We start from the raw sequence: 21,189 nt of genomic DNA, 5'->3' as shown, positions 1-21,189 counted from the left end.
AGTTACGAACAACCTGTGAATGATCGACTTACTAATCATGGTTATATCAAATGGACAGAAATATATTTATAGTGCGGGGAGTGCAACTACTAAGCTATAGTGGAGTGTCCTAGTAGTTAACGAATGTTGGTTAACAAGGTTAATGAGTTTAGCCGGTTAATCTCAAATCATTGGAGCCCATGATCTATAGGTCTATTAGATCCCCCTGCTAGCTCATATCGAACTAAACTATAGAACAGTGTGACGANTGAGTTCGAAGTGTTCGAATTCAAATTAGGGAATATGCGCTAAATATATACGATATATTTAACCGCATTTTTGTTTTATTTACGAATTAAACAAAAAGAGAGAATCTGAGATATTTAAATAAGATTTAAATATTTTAATCAATATGTGTCGAAATTAATTGGGATTGACATTTAAATTAATGTTAAATATCAATTAAATAGTTTAATTAATCATTTAATATGTAATGAACCAAAAATAAAATAATATGTGTTTAGGTAGGTATGTTTTGTGTTAAATTAATAATAATAATATTATTATTATGAAATAAGTAAATAAATGAATTAGTCAAAAAAAAAAAAAAAAAAAAAAAAAAAGAAAGAAAGGCATGCCATGGAGAAAGGAGGAAGGGACGGGTGGATTAAAGGGGGAAAAGAGAGGAAGATGGAGGTGCGTGGGATGCTGAAGGGTGGTAGAGATTGTTGTAGTGGTGGAAAATTAGAGAGTTGTGGTGTGTGATTAAAAATGAATAATAGAAAAGAAATAAAAATTGGGAAACACGGGAGGAGAGTTAAAATTGGTGAATCTTTCGGAAATACTCATGGTTTGATGATTTCCTTGTCGGGGCGGAAGCTTGAGATTAGAGGAACGCTTGTGGAAACTATCAGCGTTGGAAGCTCAAGAGATAAGCCATATTAGGTGTTTATTCGAAGGTAAGAAAACCCATAACACCGAACATTTAAATTCTGATATCTTGGTCTATACTGTGTAATAAGTTATGAAATAGGGCTTGTTAGAACCATAATAAGGAGATCTATAACGTTGTAGTGGAAATACGGGCGGTAGAGGTAGAATATGGCTTTGGGACATAATCGGCATTAATAGAAAAGTTGGGAAAATTGCAGAAAACGCAAGGAAGAAGAAGGAGCGCGTGCACTACACGCAAGGTGTGTGAGGAGCCGCGACTGGGCGTGGACTCGGAGTTCTCCTGGCGCGTGGGACAAACACACCGATAATGTGAGGGCGCGTAAGACCTCATTTCGGCTTCTGGTTTGTCCCTTCAACTCCTTTTGACTTTTCCTATCAAGATTGGTCTATACTTATCTTAAAAATTGTGACATATAGGTCTAATTTGAAGGAATTGTGTTGAAATACCCTATTAAACGTACGTCCAAGGGAAAAGGAGTTCGAAACCAGGTAAGTAGCATATCGATCTTTGAACTAGTTCTTAACTTATTTTACAACATGTGAGTATGTTGTTTACCTAATTAAGAGCTTAGTATGTTAATACGTGTTGTGATGATATTGATTGTCTAAATGTATATCGTGACTGCTTGCCTGTGATGTAAGTATGTAATAAATGATTGCTAAAATGTTACTATGAGTCGAACATTATAAACGTATGAAAGCATGTATCAGATGTGAGTATGCTAAGCATGTTAATGGAAAAGTTATGACTCTAAGATATGCTTATAGATTGTTGAGTCATGACTTATTTATATGAGTATTGTAGTCTACTAATTCCCGTGGAGTTCTTAACCAACGCGTTGTGTGCTCAGTCAGAGAGAATGAGTACTCCTAACCATTGGTATATGAGATTTACAGGCCGTTAGAGCAATTAGTAGACGGGCCGTATTTGACCGAGAGAGCAAGAATTACATACGAGTCTGAAAATTCAAGATAAGCATATCGAGAGAGAGTCAGTAACCTAAGCTGGAGGTAGCTGAGATACCTCATTAATGAACAGATGACCCTAGTTAGAGAAACTAGGAGTCAATGATAAATAAAACTTAAAAACACCTAGAAAGATTAGTTATGAACTCATGAAAAATAAGTTGGCTACTCACTGGTAATTTAATTACTCATCAAATTATTTTAAACTTTTCTTTCCAGATTTAGTTGATGCAGGCCAACCAAGGACGAGACCAATGGGCTAGAGACTTCAGGGAATCCATGTCTGTGTCTGTTTTGTGTACTTATGCTTTCGCTGTCAAGAATTTGCTTTGATCGTTTTGCTTTGATCGTTTTAAGTTTTAAATAGTACTGGTTTTAAATGTTTTTACTAGATGTTTTGGAAATATTTTGAAATTTATGATTGGTTGTCAGAGTTATTATCGATGTTAGTGGTAGCTCCTATGAATCGCATTGACAATGAGCGGGTGTTACATAATATTACTCTAACTTGAAATTAATTATTCAAATTAATTGTTGAATTAAAATGGAGAAAGTCAAAATGTTGACTTCACTTAATGGAAAAATCCATGTTTGAGTTAGTGGAATTTTGAGTGTCAAAATTTGTTTAACTCAAACTTCCATGCTTGCCACATAATCCCACACATTTAAGTGGAATTTTGAGTGTCGAAATTGGGTGATCTCAAATTTTCATGAACATGCAAATATGACTATAAATAGAGTGATCAAAGTACATGTAACTTCTTCCTTGGAAAAATGTTGAGAAAAAACCTCACACACTCTCTCTTCATATATACTGAATCCCTTCCAAGTTTAGTCACTCATCGGATTCCACAATCCCCTTCTAAGGCCGGAGAATAGTAGAGAAGACACTAGTGGTGGTTCGAAACCGGTTCGTGAGGAAAAAGAAATTTGAATTACAAAAGGTTAGTACTCAAACTCCTTGAATTTTAATACTTGTGAACATGCTAGTTAATTTAGTATAATTGATGTTCTAAGAGTGCCTAAGATCCAAATTACTTACGCATATGTTATATTAACACCATCACAATGTTCACGTGAAAATATTTTTTGGCGTTGTGGTGGGAAATGCCCCAATTCGATAGTTGGGAACCGAATTTGCGACAACGACGCGTTTTTCAGTCGCGTTCTTCAGTAGTTTCGAAATGTCGGCTTTGCAGGAGTCGAGATTTTTCGCGTGCATGTGAAAACAATATCTCTTGGCATCGTGGTGGGAAATGCCCCAATTTGATGGTTGAAAACGGAATTTGTGACACAGGAGCATTTTCGGTCGAGTTGTTGGGTGATAACAAGATGTCTGCTCCTCGGGAGCTGGGATTTTTCTTGCGCATGCGAAAAAATATTTCTTAGCATAGTGGTGGAGAATGCCCCAATTCGATGGTTGAAAAGCGAATTTGCGACACCGATGCGTAATCGGTTGGGTACTGGGAGGGTTCTAAAATTCCAGCTACTCGGGAGCTGGGATTTTTCACGCGCATGCGAAAAAAATATTTCTTGGCCTTCTAGTGGGGAATGCCCCAATTCGATGGTTGGGAACCGAATTTGTGACAAAAATTGGCACGTTTTTTGTCGCGTTCTAGGGCGGTTCCGAAATGCTGACTCCTCGGGAGCCGAGATTTTTCACACACATGCGAAAAAAATATTGCTTGCCGTTATGGTGGGAATGCCCCAATTTGATGGTAGGGAACCGAATTTGTGACACCGGCGCGTTTTTGGTCGCGTTCGAGGGCAGTTTCGAAATGTCGATTAGCTCGTGAGCTGAGATTTTTCGCAAGCATGCAAAAACAATATTTCTTGACGTTGTGGTGGGGAATGCCCCAATTCGATGGTTAGAAACCGAATTTGCGACACCGAGGCATTTCCAATTGCATTCTGGTGCGGTTTCGAAATACCGGCTACTTGGGAGCCAGGATTTTTTGCGTGCATGCGAAAAAATTTGTTGGCATTGTGGTGAGGAATGTCCCAATTCGATGGTTGGGAACCAAATTTGCGACACCGGCGCATTTTTTGTCGCGTTTTGGGCGGTTCCGAAATGTCGTCTTCCTTGGAGCTGGAAATATTCTCGCACATGTGAGAAAAGTTATTCTTGGCGTTGGGGTGGGGAATGTCCCAATTCGATTAGCAACACTAGTGCGTTTTCGGTCGCGTTCTAGGACAGTTCCGAAATGCCGGCTTCCCGGATGCTAGGATTTTTTGCGCACATGCGAAAAAAGTATTTCTTGGTGTTGTGACGGGGAATGCCCCAATTCGATGGTTGGGAATCGAATTTTCAACAACGGCCGTTTTCGGTTGCATTTTGGGGCGGTAACAAAATGATGGCTTCCGAGAGTTGGGATTTTTCGCACGCATGTGAAAAAAATTATTCTTTGTGTTGGGGTTGGGAATACCCCATTTCGATGGTTAGAAACTGAATTAGCAACACCGATGCATTTTTGGTCGCGTAATGGGGCAGTTCTGAAATGTTGGTTACCCAGGGGCTAGGATTTTTCGTGCGCATGCGAAAAAAATATTTCTTGGCGTTGTGATGGGGAATGCTCCAATTCGATGGTTGGGAACCGAATTTTTGATACCGGCGCATTTTCGGTCGCATTCTAGGGTGGTAACGAAATGATGGCTTCCCGAGAGTCAGGATTTTTCGCGCGCATGTGAAAAAAATATTTCTTGGCATTGTTGTGGGGAACGCCCCAATTCGATGGTTGAAAATTTAATTTGCGACCTAGCACATTTTCGGTCTTGTTCTGGGGTGATTCAGAAATGCCGACTTCCCAAGAGCCTGGATTTTTCGTGCGTATGCAAAAAAAATATTGCTTAGCGTTTTGGTGGGGAATGCCAAAATTCGATTCTGGGTAACTGAATTTGCAACACTGGCGCGTTTTCGGTCACGTTCAAGGGAGGTTCCAAAATGTTGGCCGTCGGGGAGCTGGAATTTATCGTGCGCATGCGAAAAAAAGATTGCTTGGTGTTGTTGTGGGGAATACCTGAATTCGATGCTTGGGATCTGAATTTGCGACATTGACGCATTTTCGATCGTGTTCTGGGGCAGCTCCAAAATGTCGGCTACCTGGGAACCGAGATTTTTTGCTTGGATGTGAAAAGAATATTTCTAGGCACTATGGTTGGGAACACCCAAATTCTATGGTTTGGAACTGAATTTGCGAGACGGTGCGTTTCAGTTGCGTTTTGGGTGGTTCCGAAATGCCGGCTCTCCGAGAGCTGGAATTTTTCACGCTCATGCAAAAGAAATATTGGTTGGCGTTATGGTAGGGAATGCCACAATTTGATGGTTGGGAACCGAATTTGAGACACCGGTGCATTTTCGGTCGGGTTCTGGGGTGGTAACAAAATGTCGGCTCCCTGAAAGCCGGGATTTTTCGCGCGCATGTGAAAAAAACTATTTCTTGGCATTTTGGTGGTTAATGCCCCAATTCAATGGTTGGGAACCGAATTTGCGACACCGGCGCATTTTCGGTCGCGTTCTAGGGCGGTTCCGAAATGCTGGCTGCTCGGGAGCCGAGAATTTTTGTGCGCATAAAAAAAAATTTCTTGGCGCTGTGGTTGGGAACCGAATTTGCTACACCGACGCTTTTTCGGACGCGTTTTGGGGCAGTTCTAAAATGTCGTCTCCTTGGGATTTGAAATTTTTCTCGAGCATGTGAAAAATATTTCTCGGCGTTGTGGTGGGGAATGCCCAAATTTTATGGTTCGAAATCGAATTTGCGACATCGGCGCATTTGCGAAAGCGTTTTGGGGGGTTCCAAACTGTCGGCTGCCCGGAAGACGGGATTTCTCGTGCGCAAGTGAAAAAAATATTTCTTGGAGTTGTCGTAGGGAATGCCCCAATTTGATGGTTGGGAACCAAATTTGCAACCCCGACGCATTCTAGATCCCGTTCTTGGGTGGTTCTGAAATGTTGGCTCCCTAGGAGCCAAAAGTTTTGGCGTGCATGTGCAAAAAAATATTTCTTGGCAATGTGGTTGGGAATATCCCAATTCGATGGTTGGGAACCGAATTTGCGACACCGATGCATTTTCGTTCGCGTTGTGAGGCGGTTCCAAAATGCCGGCTCCTCGGGAGCTAGGATTTTTCACGCACATGTGAAAAATATTTCTTGGCATTGTGGTGGGGAATGCTCCAATTCGATGGTTGGGAATCGAATTTGCGACACTGGTGCGTTTACTGCCTTTAATAGAAGTTGAACTTTGGAAGTACTGAATTGTAGAAAACTTTCCTGCCTTAATACAAGTTGAAAATTAAAAAAATAATAATAAATAATACAACATCAATTATGGAAGTTGTGAGGTGATTTAAAAGTATCGAGCCATAGTTTGGATGAGGCATTACGATTATGGTCAAAATTTTAGAGGTATATCGAGAGGGACTATCGTTTGAGATTGTCAAGATACCTTAAATTTAAGAAACCATGATTTAAGATGGACTTGGGTGGGGGATACACGAGGATTACAGTGGGACATTGTCTCTAAATCAACTAAAAGTTTTGTGGTAATCCTCCTTATGGTACACGATTGCACTCCAGGAACCTCAACATAAACAAATTGTTGTAGACAATTATCGATGAATTTTTCCTAGCAATGTCAACCTGGTTAAAAGGTATTACCATAGTTAAGGTTTCAAGACTCTCATTTTAAGTTTGACTTTTAAGTATCCGAAGTTTTATGGCATCTGAAGATATACACCATGCTTATATAATACCAATAGAAGAGAATTTTGTTAAGCCCATTATTCATATTACAAAAGCGTTGAAGGGTTGTGATGCCTTTCAGTTATGGTTATAAGAACATTAGTTTTGGGCTATACTAGATAAGGTATACAAAGAGAAAAGCTTATTTGACAATGTTTCCAATGAAAGTTACCAAATTCTCAAACTCTAGCTTGACCACAAATCAAATATGGTAAGTTGTTCGTAAATCCATGAGATTTACTAATGCATTCAATTTGCATTGGGTTATGGTGGAGTTTTTAACCAGTTTCATGTCATGATTTTGACTCCAAAAATGTACTAGAATTGGGGTAGGTAGTCGAAAGAGAAAAGTATTACAAATTTCTTGATTTTGTATGGGAACATAGGTAAATTTGTATATGGAATTCATCTACAAAGATGAGACATTAACTATGAACCAAATCAAGTGGACACTTAAAAACAATACAAATACAAACAATAATGAGGAAAGGAAAATAATTCATTTTTTTCTTTTTTAATTATTAAAAATTTAGAGAACTAACAATTTTAATTGGAAACATTTCTCTAATGAATTCACTGGGAACTTCTATAGTATAGACTGTACAGAATTGTGATCAGTCAGAATTGGACTATAACGAAATTTCGGTCTATACCAGCACTGTAATATCTTATTGGGGAGGAAGATTAGAATTAGAGATTAATCGAGAAGCAAAGATATGAGTGCGTGTGAGTAGGAAACAGAAAATATTATCTATTCTAGTTCTATCATCAGCTATGAGTTCATCTGAAGAGAAATTGTGGAGAATGTTTCTATCATGAAATTTTTCTGTCTTTCTTTAATGATAAGGAGAGAGAAAAAAAAAATGGATCAAAAGAAAATATCATTTTGGAGTTTTATCAACAATTTTCTTGTGTAGTTGAGATCCCATATTTTTAAAATGTGATTTTGAGAATGTATGGACAAAAAAGGTCCATTAGTGAACCTTTAGCTAATTTTAGAGAATTTGATTTGGAGAACCATGTAAAGCACAAACTAATTGATCCAATAGATGGAATCATAGTGGAACGAAAAAAGAAAAGTGAGCAACTATTCGGATTTAGTAAGTTTGCCAACCTTATTATGCACATGAACATTTATTTCAATGAAGTGGTTGAGTCATAAAGCTTGAAATTTTAGAAGAAGGCTCAATATGGCATGACAATGTTATGTAAGAAATTTTGTGACCATTAGGTTATGATACGGGCTAAAATGCCCCTATAATTATGTACCAGTAGTTTATGACCAAAGTGACCTCTAAATGATATGAAATTTGATGAGGAGCCTTATGTTATGCTGTATGGTGCAAAGGGATTACACAAAGTTATAAAACCATTGGAATATGTTGAAGAACTAAATCAAGATTTGGGGGGTAAATGACCAAAAGACCCTTATGAAAATTCTATGACGTTTTCAAGATCCTAGAAGACTAAGTATGAAAGATTTTAGGGAATTATAAAAATTTTGGAGTATCAATTAAGATTTAAAATATATAACTATCTGTCAAGACACGTTATAAGGAATCAAAGATTTTACGAATACCAAGTGATAGACTTAGGAAAGTTTTATGCATGCAAATAAATGTTTATGACTCATACGGATTAGGGTATACTTGTTAAGAATTTTTACTCAGTGGTACTTGAAGACTTAACAAAGAACTTTTAGAATAAGGACCCGAGTTATTCCAAGATTAAAACATTTTCGGGGACCAAAGTTTCTTTTAGAGGTATATGACGTAATAGCCAAATATATATATATATATATATATATATATATATATAAAATATAAACAAATAAAAAAAATATAATAGTTATAATAATAATTCATAAATAAATAACTAAAAAAAGATTACTAAATAATAATAAAATAAAACTTACCAATCTCTCCATTAACCTCTCATCCCAATCCATCCTCTCTCTTCAACCCATTACATAGTTCGTCCAAAAATAAATAGAAAAATGTCTTGGAGAAAAAAGTAAAATGACTTTGAATGATGGCAGATTTAGAGATTTTGGTCTTTTATTACGGTAAAATCCATTTCCTTCTCATTTATAGTTATGATTATAAGAAATTAATTTAGGATCAAATCTTATTTCCTCTATCCAATATTTTACCCCATCAAGTATAATCAAATCTCATTTTTCATGTATCCAATTAATTAGATTTTTGTTGTCAATTCTATAAATTTGTAAGACTGGCAAACAATGGATCAATCCCAATTTAATTCCGACATATTTGATTAAGATATTTAAATCTTATTTAAATATCTCAGATTCTCTCTTTTTGTTTAATTAGTAAATAAAACAAAAATGTGTGTTAAATATATCGTATATATGTAGCGCATTCTCCCTAATTTGAATTCGAACACTTCGAACTCACTCGTCACATTGTTCTATGGTTTAGTCTGTTATGAGCTAGCAGAGGGACCTAATGAACCTATAGATCATGGGCTCCAACGATCCAAGATTAACTGGTTAAACTCATTAACCTTGTTAACCAACATTTGTTAACTATTAGGACATTCCACTATAGCTTAGTGGTTGCACTCCCCTCACTATAGATATATTTCTGTCCATTTGATATAACCATGATTAGTAAGCCGATCCTTCACAGGTTGTTCGTAACTAGAGCTGGGTCAATTTACCGTTTTATCCCTGAAGTTACTTCTTGTTTCTTATGTCTCACTGATTCTCTAATGAACAATTGGTTTGTGGTCCAACCAGTAAACCGGATCCCTCTCAGGCCAATGAGAGGGTGGGGCCCCTTGTTCAAGACTTGGAGTCAGTACTTAAGGGAACTACCTCTCTTCTATCCCTAAAAGTGGGTAGGAGTGAATTCCATCTTACACCCCACGTCCCCAGCCATTTACCCAGTCTTACCCCTGAAATGGGATGCCTATTGAGCCGGCGAACTTGAGCCACTCTCACCCATGCAAATCTAAGGATAATTCCAAATAAAAAAGACTTCATGGTTAGCTCAGGATTAAGATCGAGTTACCTAGGTCATTGAATGAAAAGAAAATCAGTCTCAACAGTAAACGACATTATAAAGTGAGAGTGATTTTCTTCATGGTCCGATCTTATGCAATACTCATTGCATAGGACGCCCCCACTCACATGTCTCCACGAGTACAATTTTAGTGATCACATTGTTTATATCATATACAAAAGTGGGTCGCATCCATAGTGCCCCCAGAATAAGGTACTCAGCCTTATCCTTATACTATAGATCATTTTGACTATATACTTGAACTTGATCAACTCTTATGTCTCTACATATAGTTCAAGTAATCATACTATAGTCAGAGTGTTCTTAGTTTATTGGATTTAGATTAATGATCGTAAAGTTCACTTTATTCAATAACCATCTTTGCGGAATAAACAACAATAATAACTTTATTGAAAATAGAATATGTTTTTGTTTACAAACTATGAGTTTTAGGACATAAAACCCAACAGTAACAAGATGTTGGCTCCCCGAAAGCCGGGATTTTTCGCGCTCATGCAAAAAAAAATATTTCTTGGCGTTGTGGTGGAGAGGGTTGAGAACCTTATGTGCGACACCGACGCATTTTCGGTCACGTTCTGGGGCGGTTTTTAAATTTCGGCTCCGTAGGAGCTGGGATTTTTCGCGCGCATGCGAAAACAATATGTTTTGGCGTTGCGGTAGGGAATGCCCCACTTCGATGGTTCGGAACCGACTTTGCGACACTGGCACGTTTTTTGTCGCGTTTTGGGGCAGTTCCGAAATGTCGTCTCTCTAGGAGACGGGATTTTTTGCACGCATGCGAAACCAATATTTCTTGGTGTTGTGGTGGGGAATGCCCCAATTCGATGTTTGGCTACCGAATTTGCGACACTGGTGCGTTTACGGTCGTGTTCTGGGGCAGTAACAAAATGTTGGCTCCCCGAATCTGGTATTTTTTGCGTCATGCGAGAAAAATATTTCTTGGCATTGTGGTGGGGAATGCCCCAATTTGATGGTTGGAAGCCTTATTTGTGACACCCGCGCATTTTCGATCTCGTACTGGGGCGGTTCTGACATTTCAGCTCCCTAGGAGATAGGATTTTTCGTGCGCAGGCGAAAACCATATTTCTTGGCGTTGTGGTGTGGAATGCCCCAATTCGATGGTTAGGTATCAAATTTGCGACACCAACATGTTTTCTGTTGCGTTCTAGGGCAGTAACAAAATTTCGACTATGTAGGAGCCATAATTTTTTGCACGCATACAAAAGAAATATTTCTTTGCATTGTGGGGGGAATGCCCCAATTCGATGGTTGGGAACTGAATTTGCGGCATCGACGTGTTTTCGATCACGTTCTAGGATGGTAACAAAATGTCGTATCTCAAGGAGCCGGAATTTTTCGCGCGGATGCGAAAAAATATTTCTTTGCTTCGTGGTGGGGTATGCCCCAATCCGATGGTTGGGAACTGAATTTACGACACCGACAAGTTTTCGGTCTCGTTTTAGGGCGGTTCCGAAATGTCGGCACCCTGGGAGCCGAGGTTTTTCGCGCTCATGCGAAAAAAATATTTCTTGGCATTGTGTTGGAATGTCCCAATTCGATGGTTGGGAATTGAATTTGCGATACTGACATGTTTTTCAGTCGCGTTCTGGGATAGTTCTGAATTGCCAGCAACCCAGGAGTTTGGATTTTTCGCAAGCATGCGAAAAAAATATTTCTTGGTTTTATCCCCATTTCGATTGTTGGGAACGAAATTTGTGATACTGGCACATTTTCGGTCACGTTCTAGGTGGTAACAAAATGCCAGCTGCCCGGCAGCTGTGATTTTTCACGTGTATGCGAAAATAATATTTCTTGATGTTGTGGTTGGGAACTAAATTTGCGATACCGGCGCGTTTTCGATCGCATTCTAGGGCGGTTTCAAATTCAAATTAGGATTCATGCCCTAAATATATACGATATATTTAATTGCTTTTTTGTTTTATTTAGGAATTAAACAAAAAGAGAGAATTAGATATATTTAAATAAGATATAGATATTTTAATAATACGTCGGATGGGATTGACATTTGAATTAATGTTAAATATTAATTAAATGGTTTAATTAATCATTTAATATTACTTTAATTTGAAATTAATTATTTAAATTAATTGTTGAATTAAAATGGAGAAAGTCAAAATGTTGATTTCACCTCATGGAAAAATACATGTTTGAGTTAGTGAAATTTTGAGTGTCAAAATTTGGTAATCTCAAAATTGGATGAACATGCAAATATGACTCTTTAAATAGAGTAATCAAGGTACATGGAAAGTCTTCTTAGAAAAACTTTGAGAAAAACCCTCACAAACTCTCTCTTCACAGATACTAAATCCTTTCCAAGTTTAACTACTCACCGGTTTCACAATCCCGTTATAAGGCCGAAGAATAGTAGATAAGACACTAGTGGTGGTTCGAAACCGGTTCTTGAGGAAAAAGAAATTTGAACTATAAAAGGTTAGTACTCAAACTCCTTAAGTTTTAATGCTTATGAACATGCTAGCTAATTTACTATAATTGATGTACTTAGAGTGCCTAAGATCCGAATTGTTTTTCCTATGTGTTATAATGACACCATCAATTGGTATCAGAGCAAGTTTTAGGCATTTTATTTACATTAATTCGAGCATGGTGGGTACCATTTCATGAATGAAAAATGGTGGCGGCTAAAGTGGATATTTATGGTTTTGACATTTTTTTATGCTTCCATTTGATACAATTATTATAATTAGCCTAATGTGTATGAGCTTTAATGAGTGAAAAAAGGTCTGTAATTTTTATGGAGTCATTAGAGTCCATTTAAGGTTGTAATTGATCGACAATAGAAATGATGGCAAGCTGAACCGAAGAAGAAGAAGGAAGAATTTTTGCTTCCCAACCCGCGGCTGGCTCGAGGGAGTGGATCAAGTTAATTTTTAATTATTAATGTAATAATTTAGTTAATTACTTGCTTTAAAATGCCAAAACCAGTCCACTTTAGTGTATTTAATTAATTATGCATTGTGAATATATGTTTTAATTAAATAGAAAATGTCTATACATTTATATGGCATAAAGTATGCCATATAAATTTAAAATTCCACCCTATGCTAAGTATGTTTCATGCATTACAAGTATGTTATAAGTGTTATAATGTATAGTATGCATGTTTAAGGTTCCATGAGTGATAGATATAAATTGTTATATTATTGGATGGAATAGATGATGATATAATTGTCATATAAAGCATGTTATAGGTTATTTTCAACGTCATAAAACGATATAGACGTTAAAATTTATAATAAAGATAAGTGCATGCTCACTTAGGGTTAAGAACCAAGCACGATCAATTTTAATAGTTAAAATTGGTCGATATCTTGTAAAATTGTGGTTATAAGAAAGCTCACCTGGCATGATCTTGGCTAAGGTTGGATGTACTTAAGTTGACGGTTTACGAAGCACCTACTACATGGAGATCGGGCCACTACTTGAGCTTAGTTAGCTAGTTTTATGAGCATGCGTGAGTGATTTAAGTTTTTTCTTTTGGAAAAATCACCTAGACTTAGGTTATATTTAATTAGCCAGAATAAGTAAGTAATGTGTATACCCAACCGTCTAAAATACTTAGGAGGAAAAAGGTATATGAGATACATCATTTTCTTTTTTACGCTCTCTGGAAAATTCACACCGTGAGATTCATGATCGGCCTCGTGTCGCCCTGGGAGCAACCTCCATTCAGAACATATTTGCATGAGTCAATAACAAGGTGAATAGAGAAAGTATTTATAGTAAGTGGAAGGAAGTATATCAACACATCCTATGGTCTCCACCACTAGGTTGCACTGTGAGATTCTCATGTTCCACCTGCATCTTGCCCTAGAGCAATTACCCATTCGGAGGGTCGTATCATGGGAGAAGGAACAATGCAAACTCTAGAACTGGATAGGATTTCTTAGGTCCATTCCCAACTTTGGCTTTTTCATTCGATAGCATTGTTGGGGCTGATCTCTAAGGTCTGAAAATGGCGGGTCACACTTACGAAGAATTACTAAGAATTAGTATATTTTTTACTAAAGTGGCAATAACTAAAACAATATAGGAATAAAGAGTTATTCTAGGATTAGTGTTTAAGTCAATAATGCCTTGGTTTAGTAAAGGAGTGATTCATTTCCCCTCGGTAGCAGTTACTCTAACTCACTCAAGTATTGTTGCAAATTAATAACTTTTGGGTACATTATTATATTTACTAAACCTGATTGGATTAAAAAAGATTAAATCAATTCTCTAATAGAATTTTGACAAGCTCAATAGTATAATTACTCGCTTCTGAGAAATTAAATGGTGACAATTACGCAACTTAGAAATCAAATCTAAACACAATACTTGTAATTGATGATTTAAGGTTTGTTTTAATTGAGGATGTCCTCCAAACCCAAGTTCAAATGCAAACGGAACAGTTCGGTATGCATATGACAATGGACAATGTAACGACCCAAAATTTGTACTTAATTTAAGGTCGCTATCGGCGTACCATAAACATTGAATGCGGAAGACTTCATTAAAATTTCATAAAATATGACCTTTATCTTAAAACACTGCCATGGACTTACGTGTTTCGAAAACATCTTTAAAACGACACCACAAAAGACTAAATAAAATGAATAAGAGTTTAAGTTAAAAACAACCTAGTCTAGCCTAAGTCTAAGAAAATAAATACCACTACCCTATGCATGTGCCATGGTCTCGAGTTGCGATACCGTCGTCATCCGTGCAGGAATGTCTTGCCTTAACCTGAAAAAATGTAGTAGCACATGGCTTGAGTATTTAAAGAAATACTCGGTATGTGACCCCACTATTGGGGTCAAATGCAACAATCACATGCAATGAAATGATGGGACCTATCTTTCATTTCGTTTCGTTTTCCCTACGGTGCTGTCCTAACGGGTAAACTTTGGACGTGTACTATATACTCTACACACAGCCCATACGTGCGAGTATGGGCTCACTAGTTAGTTCGCACACCGCTGGACCACTTTCCTTATCCGGTGGGCATACTCTGGGAGCCCCTGCCGGAACATTAGAACTAGTATCTGTCACGGCAGCGCTATGCAAAGCATAACGATCGTTGTCTTGCCATTGGATGTACGCGTCCGTACCCTCGTGATGGGTTAGGGGTACCCCCCCCAAATGCATGAGCATACATAATGCATGAGGTCCCAAAACTTTTCCATTTTCATTATCCTTTAATACAACCCCGCTAGCATTATGTACATATCATATCATTTTTCATATTGTTTCAGATATCATCCATCATTCATATCGTATCGTTTCTCATTCTTCAGTTCTCAAATCATACATAATTCTAACAGGGTTATATTTCATGCCATTTATCTTATTTCATGTCATTCATATCATGCTTTTAACATAACATTTCATTATATGCACATCATACCATGACATATTGCACCACAATGTAAATCGTAGTCATATCGTTTTCTAACTTATCATAGCCTTAACGTTCTTGTACCTATCACAGACATATCATTACGTGAACGTACCTCAGTCATATCATCACAAGAACAAACCTAACGTTATCGTTCTATCAATCCTAACGCTATCGTTCGATCAATCTATCACAAACCTATCCCTTTCTACCCGTAGTCTAACCGTATTCTTCCATCAATCTCTCTTATCCATATCACTCCAATATATAACCTAATCTTAACGTTTCATGAACGTATTTTACTCCTATCGTTACATTTCGTTTTGTGCATCCTTCTCGTATCCTATCTCGAACACATCGTATTGTAATTATTATCAAACAATTCACATATTGAAACATATACATAACAAATAAGAAGCTTATCGATCCACAGACAATTCACACATATCAATATATATGACACGTGCAGAACCACGGGGCACGTGTCAACAGCAAACATAATCATGTCGATAGTAAGGTCACTTATCTGGCTAGCTTAAGTCGTCACGAAATCCATGACATTAGTTTCAAGTTTGAAATCCACAAAATTGTTTCTCTAATTTACATAGGCCCATTGTTAAAAGTTTTGAAATGTTATATGTCTATAATTATATTTTTATTAAAAATCTTATTTTTCATGGTTACTGTTGTATAAAAAAAGAAAGTATATACAACTATTTAAGTTTGGGCTTTAATACCTCTGTATTTACCTTTCTCTATATATTTAGTTTGTGGTTTTTAATTCCTTAATCTTCTTTTTTGTATCTGTTGCCTCTTAATTTTGTTCTCATGTATTCCAAATTTGGAGTGGATCTCTGTTTCCAAATATTTATTTATCTCCGTGTTTATGTTCACAAATTTTATTGGCAATTTTATTTTTAATTTATTCATTTGGCTACTGATATAAATTTAATATAATTCACGTAAATCTCTGGTGAATCTTAACTCGGTAAAGGCCATTTTTTTTTTCCTAAATAAGTCTAACAATTATTGTTTTCTGTCTTTTTTGCTAACATTTACTTTTTTGGCGTAAGGATGGGTTGATGAGAGATAATTCTGTAAAGGGATGAGAGGTTAGTGGAGAGAAGGGGAGAAAAGTTGTTGTTTATTTATTTATTTATTTTTATTATTATTTTAACCATTTTTTTTATAATTTTTTTTATTTGTTTATTTATTTTTGGGCTCAACGGCAAATGACAAAACCCGAGTGTACATTTTAGCCAGCATATCTGATGTTTTGGCTAAGAAATACGATGTTATGGCTATTGCTAAAGAGATTATGGAATCTCTGAAAGAGATGTTTTGGCAACCATCCTTCTCCCTTAGACGTGACATCGTAAAATACTTTTGCAACTGCTGTATGAAAGAAGGTACCTCAGTTAGAGAACATGTCCTAGACATGATGCTCCATTTCAATGTGGCAGAAGAAAATGGAGTTATCATTGATGAGAAGAGCCAGATCAGTTTTATCATGGAGTCTCTTCCGAAGAGCTTCCTACAGTTCCACACTAATGCGATGATGAACAAGATAGAATATAACTTGACTGCTCTTCTCATAGACTTATCAATCCCTCTTAATGGACTAGGGACAAGCAAGAGAAGCAAATGTTACTGTCTCTAAGAATGTTTCGATAAAACAGCTATTGCTTTGAAGGACAATCCTCTTGCTTGTCCCAGGGACAAGCAGGAGGATTGTTCTCCAAAAATAAGTCTAGTCCTTCAACTTCTAAAAATGTTTCGATTAAGAAGGATAAGGAGAAAAATAAGATTCCTACTGACAGCAAACGCAAGGTTCAAGATGCAGATAAAGAAAAATGTTTCCATTGCAAAGAAAACGGACACTGGGAAAGAAACTGCCTAAAATACCTTGCAGAGAATAAAGTCGAAAAGGCACAACAAGGTAAATATGATTTACTAGTTGTAGAAATATAATTAGTAGAGTATGATAACTCAACTTGGATACTAGATTCAGGGGCCACTAATCATATTTGATTTTTTTTTCTTCAGGAACTAGCTCCTGGAGAATGCTTGCGAAAGGCAAGATAACACTCAGGGTTAGAACAAGAGAGGTTGTATCAATAAGATCAATTGGAAATTTAAAGTTGTTTTTTTGGAGATAGAATGAATGTCAAAGCACGAGGAGGGTATGAATATTTCATCAGTTTTATTGATGATTATTCAACGTATGACTATCTTTACCTAATGCATCACAAGTCCGAAGCTCTTAAAAAGTTCAGAGAGTATAAGACTGAGGTTGAGAATCTATTAAGAAAAACTATTAAAACACTTCGATCAGATCGAGGTGGAGAGTATAAGAACTTAAGATTCTAGGACTAAATGATAGAACATGGAATAACGTCTCAACTCTCAGCCCCTGGTATACTTCAGCAGAACGATGTATCAGAAAGGAGAATAGAACTCTGTTAGACATAGTTCGCTCTATGATGATTTTCGCTCAATTACCTGATTCGTTTTGGGGACATGCAGTGGAGACTACTGCATACATTTTGAACATAGTTCCTTCTAAGAGTGTTTCAGAAACACCTTATGAGTTATGGAGAGGGCATAAAGGTAGTTTATGTCACTTCAGGATTTGGAGATGCCCAACACATGTGTTGTTACAAAACCCCCCAAAAATTAGAACATTGTTCAAAATTATGCCTATTCGTAGGATACTCCAAAGAGATGAAAGGTGGTTTGTTTTATGACCCTCAAGAAAATCGAGTGTTTGTATCAACAAACGCTACATTCTTAGAAGAAGATCACGCAAGAAATCATCATCCTTGAAGCAAACTAGTAAAGTGAAATTTCTAAAGAAGCTACTGATAAAACAACAAGAGTTGTTGATCAAGTTGGTCCTTAAACAAGAGTTGTTGATGGAGCTAACACTTCTAGTCAATCACATCCTTCTCAAGAGTTGAGAATGCCTCAATGCCAGTTTCACAAAATTCGGCTCCCAACCATCGAGTTGGGGCGTTCCCCACCCCAATGCCAAGAAATAATTTCTTCGCTACCGAGCGAAAAAATCGCTGAATTTCAAAACCGCCCTACAACGCAAGAGAAAACGAGCCAGTTTCGCCAAATTTGGCTGCCAACCACCGAGTTGGGGCGTTCTCCACCCCAATGCCAAGAAATAATTTTTTCGCTACTGAGCGACAAAATCGCTCCATTTCAAAACCGCCCTAGAACGCAAGCGAAAATGCGCCGATTCGCAAAATTCGGCACCCAACAAACGAGTTGGGGCGTTCCTCACCCCAATACCAAGAAATAATTTTTTTGCTACCTAGCAAAAAAAATCGCTCCATTTCAAAATCGCCCTAGAATGCAAGCGAAAACGCGCCGGTTTTGCAAAACTCGGCACCCAACCATCGAGTTGGGGCGTTCCTCACCCCAATGCCAAGAAATAATTTTTTTTGCTACCAAGGGAAAAAATCGCTCCCACTCCATTTCAAAACCGCCCTAGAACGCAAGTGAAAACGCGTCGGTTTCGCAAAATTCAGCTCCCAACCATCGAGTTGGGGCATTCCCCAACCCAATGCCAAGAAATAATTTTTTCGCTACCGAGCGAAAAAACCGCTCTCACTCCATTTCAAAACTGCCTTAGAACAAAAGCGAAAACGCGCCGGTTTTGCAAAATTTAGCTCCCAACCATCGAATTGGGGCATTCCCCACCGCAATGCGAAGAAATAATTTTTTCGCTATCAAGTGAAAAAACCGCTCTCGCTACATTTCAAAACCACCCTAGAACGCAAGCAAAAATGCGCCGGTTTCGCAAAATTCACAACCCGACTTTCGAGGCTTCGAAAAATCGAATTGTGACTAATAAAACGAAATCGAAAACAAACAAAAAGAAAAGAAAAAAAGTAAAAGATAAAAATACCATTTAATTAAAACAAAATAGAGAAAAGATTTGTTTCAAATTATTACAAAAGAAATTACAAATATTAAATGAAATACAAAAGACTCTAAATATGAAAACAACAAAGGACTCTAAAAAAACCGAAAAGGGACTGACGCTCTGGAATGACACCCCTCTGTGACAGTGCAGCTCTCGAACACCTCCCCGTATCGACTGGTACCTGAAAAAAAAGGGAAGAAAGAGGTGAGTATAAAAATATACTTAGTAAGCAACCTACTTGTAGACTCTTTTCGCATCCTTATCTTAGTAGGTACCCACGGTCTTATTTCTGAGTTCTAGTGAGTACGAATCATGCTACAACTCTCTTTTCTGTATCTTAGGAGGCTTGCCCATCTTATGCAGTGAAATGATCAATGTCCTAAGGTGAGGCGCGACCTCATAAATAAATCTGAGGGGATTGTATGGCTGGATCTGAATACGTGACTCTCTCTAAACATCATCCGTGGAGGTTAGCTGACAACCCTCACACGGGACCATACATCCACTAAATTTGGGGTACGACCCCCTGTGTGCCGGTCAGCTACTGAGTCATCCTACATGGCTCCATGTCCCCCACTCAGGGACGGGTTTCTACGGCCCAAGAGTCCTGTTCAGAAGACCCCTTAGCTATCACCAAAAGTGTCTGGGCACCTATCACACTTCCCTATCTCGATCTGCCAAGCTCAATGATCTCTGTACCGAAGCTCTGTCTCTACAGTACAATATCGGAGTAGAGAGGGAAGCGGAGATTCTGAAGACACTATCCACACTGCTCAACTCTAGCGGGCTACCTACAGTTACCATGGTGACCGACTATTCTTTCTAGGGTGGAACTTGGTGGCTTAGACTTGGATTCATGCATCTCTAGGATTCTCGTGCAAGGTCTCACAAACCTATCAGGTTTCGAATTATGAGCTCTTGATCCACCGGTAATCGTTTCGCGGGTCTAAATGCACGGTATTCTAGAGGTCCCCCAATCTAAGGTCTTGTCTAGCCTACTTAGTCACAAGCACCCTAATTTAAGCTCAAAGTTTCTTCCCATCAAGAAAGATAACACAAGCAATCATCATGTATAGGAGTTAACACGCAGCAGTTCACGCAATATTAACAAACATGCTCAATGGGAATGTAATGTTCATCTTCACCTGGAGAGCAGATTTTACAAGTTTCCCATCCTTCTCATGCATACATACATTATCAGAATCTCAATCTAAACAGATTACATAATCATTCATATTTAAAAGTCATAGGTTTCCTTATTTATATCATTTTCATGGTTTCCATACTAATATGCTAGGTTCGGCCAGCTAAGTGTATGGGTATGATAGCATGCATGCTTATTCCAAGCGGTTCCTACAAGTACAGCTCGTGGGATCCAAATCGCTACTTACTTGGTAGAGAAATTTTAGCACCAAAAAGAATTGAGAGGGAGTACCAGTATGAGAGAGAAAAAGAAAAAGGAGTTGGGGGAGTAAAGCTAAAAATTTCAACTTTCTATGGGAGATTTGATCCAGATGAGTATTTGCAATATGAGAGCAAAATTGACCATGTCTTCGATTGCAATAATTTCAGTGAAGAAAGAAAGTTGAAGCTTGTTGTGGCTGAATTTGTGATTACGCCATTATATTGTGGACATCTTTGAAATCAGAGTGGAGAAGAAATTATGAAGAACCAATTGAAACGTGGGAGGAATTGAAGACATTAATGAGAAAAAGGTACATTCCTAAGCATTATTCTCGAGTACTCAAGCAAAAACTCTATACTTTACAACAGGGATCCAAGAGTGTTGAAGAATATTACAAAGAAATGGAGACCCTTATGAATAGAGCATGTATTGATGAAGATGAGGAAGATACAATGGCTAGATTCCTTAGTGGGTTAAACTGACAACTTGTTCATCATGTGGATAGGCAAGCGTACTTCGATATGCAAGAATTGTTACACCTTGCTGTCAAAATCGAAGGGCAACTAGCTTGGGAGAAGGAGAACTCCAAGAGGTATGGTATTTCAAAGTCTACTACTTTCAACACTTGGAAAATGTATGCAAATATTGAAAAGATAGATTTCAAAGTTGGAGGCAAGTATGATCTTGACAAAAAGAACAAAGCTGAGACCTCCAAGGGTAAAGAAAAAGCGGAGGAATATAAGGAGA

General features: G+C 37.7%; 2 long non-coding RNA genes across 3 annotated transcripts; one reads left to right on the top strand and one right to left on the bottom strand.

The window, feature by feature from the left end:
• The first annotated feature begins 804 nt into the window (after positions 1-804).
• Positions 805-2,219, top strand: LOC111472827. 2 transcript variants are annotated; one of them, XR_002715491.1, is made up of 4 exons: positions 805-938; positions 1,131-1,275; positions 1,351-1,422; positions 2,119-2,219. It is a non-coding gene; the product is annotated as an uncharacterized LOC111472827 (long non-coding RNA). The 2 variants fall into 2 exon arrangements; XR_002715492.1 differs by lacking the exon at positions 1,351-1,422 and having other exon boundaries at positions 814-938.
• LOC111472828 lies at positions 1,898-12,772 on the bottom strand. The gene is made up of 3 exons (XR_002715493.1): positions 12,762-12,772; positions 9,340-9,341; positions 1,898-2,025 (listed from the first exon to the last, which is right to left on the bottom strand). It is a non-coding gene; the product is annotated as an uncharacterized LOC111472828 (long non-coding RNA).
• Between the last annotated feature and the right edge of the window lie 8,417 nt (positions 12,773-21,189).

Source organism: Cucurbita maxima, unplaced genomic scaffold (assembly GCF_002738345.1).
Source record: "Cucurbita maxima cultivar Rimu unplaced genomic scaffold, Cmax_1.0 Cma_Scf00089, whole genome shotgun sequence".
Lineage (NCBI taxonomy): Eukaryota > Viridiplantae > Streptophyta > Magnoliopsida > Cucurbitales > Cucurbitaceae > Cucurbita > Cucurbita maxima.
Note: the sequence above shows the minus strand (reverse complement) of the source record. Positions and strands in the feature narration are given on the sequence as shown.